Raw genomic sequence first — 7,784 nt, forward strand, 5'->3', positions numbered from 1 at the left:
CTTCCAATAAACAAACTCCACCAAATAGGATTCTTCTGGGAAGTCTTACAACACTAAGCCCCTTGAACTTTTTCACTTAAAAATGTGTTGCCCTTGAGAGCCAGGGCTGGAGGCTCTGCTACAGCCTCACTGGCTGCTGAAGTTCTGAAAGATGCTCATGCTGTTTGGTAAACGGCTGCTAACCTGAGCTTCACATAGGCCCAAGTTACCATCTTCTGCTCTGACCTCTCCTTCAAAATCCTGGCATCTCCCACTATTCAGTAGCTAAGGGACTGATACCCAGCCCAGCACCATGACTGAAGTTCTGCTGCTGGCCTCCCAGGGCCTTGGGAGGATCTGGCTTGTCACTGCACCCCCTACCCCAGGGCTTCTCTCTAAGTCTGGAAGCCCCAAGGGGGCAACACCTGGAGGGAAGTTCTGTTACCTTCTTCCTGCCAATCTGTCAATTAGCAAGCAGTGACTCTCACACACCACTCTTCATCCCAACGTGCCCCTTGTTCAGAGGACGTAAAGATATCAGCAGGAAAAATGGTCCCCATTATATCTTTGTCACTCTGGTAAGGAAAATACTCATCTATAACATGAGACATCATCCTTCAGTCCTAGTTTTGCTATTAACCTGCCATAGGATCTTAAGCCAGTCCTTTAACCTCTGTTAGATTTTAGTTTCTCTAATATCTGGCTTAGCACATGGATTACTAGGAGAATTGTAGATAAGATGGGCACCAAAGTGGTTTGCAAGTAGTTATTTGTTACATATGTATAAGATGTTAATATTATTGCTGTAATTATGATTAGTTAGTACCACCCAGGACCAACAGGTCTATTTTCAGACAGTATTCTTACACCAATTTGCCTCTCATGGCATTTTAGAATGTTAGAGCAGAAAGAGAAGTTAGAGATTATCCAGTCCAAAGAGGAAAAACTACCAAATATTTAGATTAGGCTTAATTTCTTTCTCTCTCTCTCTCTCTCTCTTTTTTTTTCTGGCAAGAGATTTTGTTTTGTTTTTGTTTTGATTTGTTTTTTAAATTCAGTTACCAACATTTAAAAATCAAGAGATTTTTACATCATAATACAGATTTCTGGCATCTTTTACAAAAATTGGCCTCTGTTTCTAATAAATCATACAGGGCAAACATTGGCTGGAGCTCAGTAGAGCTGCCTCTTATACAAAGTGTACATGCACTACAGCTGCCCAGGTAGCCCCTGCTTCCCATCCCAGGCCTCCCCCCATTTCCTAACATCAGGTTAAGATGGGCCTGGGCCCATTGTAGGCTTTTGAGTTGGCCATCTGCTCACCCCCATTCCTGCCAGTTTCTACTACCCTATTACAGATGAAGAAACTGAGGCCCCCCACCCACTCTTCCTTTTACTCTAGGTGTCCTTATTTACTACATTGCTTTTTGTTGTCTGGGTCCATGTTCTGTCTTCTCCAACACATTAGGAGACCACATCTTCTCTTTTATTATTTTATTTTATTTCACATAATTTTACCTTATTTTATTCTTAATTAACTGCAAAGTTCATTACAGAGTGACTTGAAAAAAAATATTGACAGACTTTCTGCTTCTCTTGAAAACAGACTACCAAGTCTAAGTAAAAATAGTAATAACACAGAAGACATTTTATTATTTTATATTACTGCAATTAATAGTTACCAGAGTACATACATATTCATGACCTCATTTGATCTACAAAGGCTCTGATAAAGAGGGCAGATAATGGCATTGCCTTAAAGCAAGCTCATATAAACAGGTGTCCTCAAACATGAAAGCTTTATGCAAATATTCAGCATTTTATTCCTACTTATAAGAGCAGGAAACATGGGACAGAGAAAAGAGAGTGGAGCCAAAAATAAGACACAGAGATGGGACCAGAACAAGGCCTCCTGTTTTTGTCTAGAGCCCTGGAAATATAGACAGAGATGCAGAGAAACTTAGGAATAACTGATTGCAAATTCTTCACTTGACACAAGGAGAAACTGAAGCCCTAAGAGGGGAAGTTACTGCCTCTGCTTTCTTTTACAACCGAAAGAACTAGGTTTAGAATATAGAATTGTTAGAGATTGGCCAAGAATTCTATTCTGATTCTCAGACCAATTTCCCAAACCTATAGCGAGATTTTTATATTTAAAAAATGTGAATAAAAGGAGTTAAAACTAGTTTAAACGTTTAAAAAGCTAAGGTCATCACACTGTTTCAATGCATTTTAATGCTGCATTGATTAATGCACAGCAATTTTTCTCTTTACTGAAATCTGTTTTTTTTAAGTGAATCAATAAGTATTGTATATTCTGATTCCCCACCTTCTTTTGTCCTTCATTTATCCCCTAAACCTCTTATTATTTCTTTCTCATTGTCTCTGCTCTCTTGCGCTATTTCATCTGTATATTGTGGTGTCATAGAAAGAGTCCAGACCTGGAGCCAGAAGGAGTTGAATTCAAACACCTTGATTTCTTATTATTAGGTGTGTCAAGATCAAATCACTCCTCTTTGGCATTCTGTTTTTTTCTTTTACTCTTGCCTTAGCTATTACCATTCCCTCTCTTGCTTGTGGGTTGATATTTACTTGCTAATCCACTCTCAGTGCATTGTTTTTGAATCTTAGCCTAGTTTTTTGTTTGTTTGTTTTGACAGAGTCTGCTTACTGCAACTTCTGCCTTCCAGGTTCCAGTGATCGTTCCGCCTCAACCTCCTGAGTAGCTGGGATTACAAACGCCAGCCATCATGCCCAGTTAATTTTTGTAGTTTTAGTATAGACGGGGTTTCACCATGTTGGCCAGGTTGGTCTCAAACTCTGACCTCAGGTGATCTGCCTGTCTTGGCCTCCCAAAGTGCTGGGATTAAAGGTGTGAGCCACTGTGCCTGGCCAGCCTAGTTTTAATGTTCATAGGATATCACTAGCTGTGCTATTCACCTCCAGGGTCTAGGGCAGATAGTGGGATGGTTCTGCAATTTTCAAGCTGTGGGAAATGGAAAACTTCTTAAACCATACTCTTTAAGCCTCATTCATTCATTCATTCATTCACTCATTGAGCACTTGTAATGTGACCAGGAGTGTTCTAGATACAGGATATACTGCTGGAAGCAAGATAGCAGATTTTCTGATGCTTACATGCCAGAAGAGGAAGGCAGAAGACAAAGAGATAAACTGTGAAAATACCAGATTGGAATGAGCATTATTCAGATATGGTGAAGGTTCCTCTTTACGTGCTCCAGTTGGGTCTTGTACATTCTCTCCAGTTTTGCCTAGTACCCTGTAATTATTTCTTTGTATATTTGTCTTCTCCATTGGAATCCAAATTTATGAAGAGACAAAACCTTGTCAGTTTGCTTCTAAATTCCCACTTCTTACATGATGTCAGCTACAGCAAATGTGCTCAGTTAATGCTTGTTCATATTTTCAATACTGACTTCATGTTTGCGCACATCTTATTTTTTCCTATTCGTGTTTCCTTTATTTTTAATTTCTTAACATACCTTTAAAAATGTATGTATTTTTATAAACTACTGTAAATCTTTCTGGAATGAGAAAAGCTTGTACAAGTAATCAGCAAACAAACAAATAAATACATATGTAAAGAAACCTAAAGGGTGTCAAATCGACTAATGGATAAATTAATAAGTATGTAAGTCTAAGTTAGACAATTCTTGAGTTTGAATGCAAACTTTCCAACTTCTACTAGTTTTGTGACCTCAGGAAGGGAGCTTGTTTTTGCTGAGCCTCGGTTTTCTCATCTAAAGAATTGGGCGAATGATATCTGCCTCATATCCTGAAAGGATTAGATAGTGTTATGTATATAAAGGACTATGTACCGAATAACAATAGCTCATCTCTTTGAGTGCTTAGTCTATAACAGTGCTTTATATTTATCAAAGACTGAGACATGGTAGTTGATAACCCCATCAAATTGTGACAAGCAATCCAATGCTGTTAATCATTACTCTACACATTCAGTATTACAAAGTAGGCACTCGATAAAAGATAGCCACTGTAAGTTTACGTTTATTATCTTTTATTGCATGATCTCATTAGCAATATTGAGCAACCCACAGAAAAGTATTTTATGAGAAGTCAGAGCATGTACCAACACTCCTGATGTAAAGCCTTATAACCCCCAACCAGGATGAATGTGTGCCCTTGTTTACAAGGGTCCATCCCTGGTTGGCCTTGCTATCCTACTGTGAGAGCACCCTCCCCTTCTAACAAAAATGTCCTGATTTAATATAGCCAACTTATCCTAACCAGTTCACATTCGAAGCCAAGAATGCACTGAAGACAAAAGGAAGAAAGGGGAAGAAACAACACGGATTCATTCTGTAAACATGTCTTCCTCCTCAGGAACACATCCTCAAAAGAGGCTTTGATTTACTTCTTCTGATTCACGGCAATTGGAGGCGTGGAAGATTTGTCACCTTGGATTTTGAGGGTCTAATTATTTACACTCTAAAACTATGTCTTCACCTGTGAGGAATGATACAGGGATGGTGTGTGAAGTATCATGTTAATGGGAGGGCTACAAAAATCAATGGCAGGATCAGGGATGGGGGCCATTTAATCTCATTTCTGCAGCTCAAGATGCTAGCACATCCGTCTTTCTCAAGAGTATGCACACAGCTCTATTAGGTGCTGGGCGTGCTATAATTCTACTGTAATTGCAATAGCATCATAAATTATTGTCATAACAGCATAGAGTGAGTGCATCAGAGCTCTGGTTCATGGCTTATGTTTTCTCTATGTGCAACCATTTATTTTTGGAGATGGTACAAGGAGCTGTGAGCATAAATATGTCCGCATTCTCACGTCACATGATTAGTCTGCTGTTTGCTTCTCTGAGCAGCTTTGCAAGATCCTGCAATGAACTGAGAGAAGGGAGCTCTGTGTTCTATACTTAGCATCACTACTAACTGTGTAACCTTGTGAAGGCCATAGTCCTTCCCTCACTTTCATGGTATCTAAAATGCGTGCATTTAATTGAATCACAGACTTCTAAATTTCGACCAGTTTCTTACCTCCTCATTTCTTGTCCATTTTGTATATTACATGTAGAATTTAATTTTTTTTAAAAAATGTGTGTCTATGCGCAATACGACATCATTGTAATCACTGTGTTATGCAAATAGCATGCAGGTTGGTGTAGAGAGGAAAAGTAATTTTCTCCAGGTTTGACTGTTTGGGCGATAGATGGAGACAGAAAGCACAAATGTTTTCTGTTTATTGTGTGCAGTTGCAGTCTTTTCTTTGGCTTTCCAAAACTTCTGTTCTAGCTTATTGTCACTCTCATGAGATTTGGTGCCACGTCCTGGAGACAACAGAAAGTTGGTATTAAGAAAGTGCCTCCATTGCTTTCTCCTCTGTGTGTCTACCCCATCTCCTGTGCTTTAGAGGTCCCGGGGTGATCTCAACAACACCATAAATCTCCAATCTCTTTTACCTCCCATGGATAACCCTTGAGTCTGCAAACATTCTTGGGATTCAACTTCCACAGATTTTGAAATTGAGTTTGGGGGCAAAGTGGTCTTGTGCATGTTTTTCAGGCAGATCCACACTATGCCATCTCTTCCCAATCTTCCATTCTTGTTTTCTGATAGCAGAGGGGCCGGTTTAGAAGTCTATGGTTAGATAACAAATCTGAGAATGAAAACCTCTTCTTGAAAGTATCTCTCCTAATCTTTTCTATAATGCTTATGAAATCTTTCTCCATTGACTTCGAGGAAAGGTAGCATACACCTTCCTCATAATCATTATATTCCCAAAGACAATCTCTATCAGACTCTTTTTTTCTGTGCTGACAACACAGGGGAAGGAGACAGTGAAGGGAAATGTGTTTTGTTTTTGTTCTTGTTGTTATTTTGGAGGGGCTTATCCTCTAAATTCTAGCTCTGCAGAACTTTTCAGGAAGGTGGCAAGCCCCAAATATCAGTGGTTTTCTTAATGAAAAGAGTGTTTTGCTCTTTTGAACTTATCTTTAAGTAGTAGCTAACTTAGCACAGTACCCAGAGTGACACTTGTGAAATAAAATAGAAATTATTTCATACCACTTCTCTGCTTAAAACTCTCCAATGTTTTCCCATATCATTCAGTCAAAGACAGAGTTTTAAAAATGATATTCAAAGCCATATTTAATCTGGTTCCTATTTTTTTTTCTGTTGGTACTTCATCCCACTCATTTCTAGCTTCCTGTACTGTGGCCATTCTATACTTCATTGAGTTTTTAAAAAGCCAAGACATTTCTGCCTTAGTGTTTTTAATGCTTACCATTTCTCCTGACTGAAATATTTATGTCTTCCTCCTTCACTTCTTCAAGGTCTCTGCGCAAGTGTCTGGGAGCTCTTCTCTGACTACCCCAGCCAAGGTAGCAACTCCTCTTTTCCTTGGCATGCTCTATCTCCCCTACTGTGTTTTATTTTTTTCCAGATAGTTCTTTAATATTATCATTTGATATGTAATATGTTTTTGTTTGCTGTTCATCACCCTCCTTAGAATGAAAGGTCATAAGGGCAGAGATTATTATTTTTTTCTTAATTATTGCACACTCAGTAACCGGAACAATGCTTGACATATAATAGGCATTCATTAAGTGTGTGGTAATAAAATTGAATACATAAATTGTTGAACCAAGACTGTTATTTTTCTTCCTTCCTATTGTGCCTCCATCTAGCTTGTTCTCTTCTTCCTGCTTAAAAAATTACATGCAGTAATTCATGTTATTATAAAATGCTATATAGTGAAAAGCCTTCCTTTGAATCTTCTGACTCTTATTAAAATTTCTTTGTGCATATACAAGCATTATACAAATGTTGGCTCTCCTTTACCTGCTTTCTACTGTTAGGGTTTTTTTCTACTCTTTTTAAGTTTGTTTCTTTCTGTCTTCATCTATCAGTCTGTTTCTTTCTTTCTTTCGCCTGGCTGCCTGCCTGCTTTCCATCCTTGATATATCTCTCCCCTCCCTCTGTCTATCTTTTTGTTTTTTTCTCTCCTCTTTTTCTTCTTTCCCTTCACTTCCTTTTTGCTTTTCTTCTTTTTATCCTTTATGACTCTTATTGTATTCTCTTCAATATCTATTCCTTTTGTTTTCCTTCAATTTTATCTTTGTGCATAAGATGGCTTTGTTTTTTTCTTCTACGCCGTTGCTTAGCTATTTTAGCTTATCTTTAACCTCTTTCTGTTATATATTTTCTAAGATATTACATTTTTGTTTGTGGTCTTCTTTAATAAGCACAATTGCTTTATATATATTTTGAATTATTGTCTGTTGTTAGCATAATCTCAGCAAATTTAGATGGTCTGTATGATTCATTGTGAGTTGTGCCTTCTTTGCTTCTCCACCAAACTTGCTCACCTGGTTCTCTTATTGTAGCAAAGAAGAGTGATAGCATTTGCACTTTAGATCATGAACCTCACACTTAGAAAGTGTATCGTTGCTGATGTTTTCTGAGATTTGACATGCTAGACCTTCTTGTCACTTCCTCCCATCTCCACATTTGCCTTCTACCAAACTCAGTTTTTGCAGCCTTTCTATATATTTATGAATTATAGCTGCCTCTTAGTTTAACTAAATATGGAACTTACTGGCTTTAAAAAATGATTCTTGATGTTTTTAAACTGTGATTTCTTCGAAGAGAAGTATAAAATGCTGATGATTTTATTATGTTGATATAAGAAATGCTTATTCCTTGTTTTTGACTGTTTTGATTCTTGTTAGAATTCCCTAGAAAGCATATTGGGCAAATTTCCTAATTTTTTAATGTTTTGAGCTTTCTGAAGTGCGAGTATTTGGG

The sequence above is a fragment of the Hylobates moloch genome, unplaced genomic scaffold (assembly GCF_009828535.3).
Source record: "Hylobates moloch isolate HMO894 unplaced genomic scaffold, HMol_V3 SCAFFOLD_9, whole genome shotgun sequence".
Lineage (NCBI taxonomy): Eukaryota > Metazoa > Chordata > Mammalia > Primates > Hylobatidae > Hylobates > Hylobates moloch.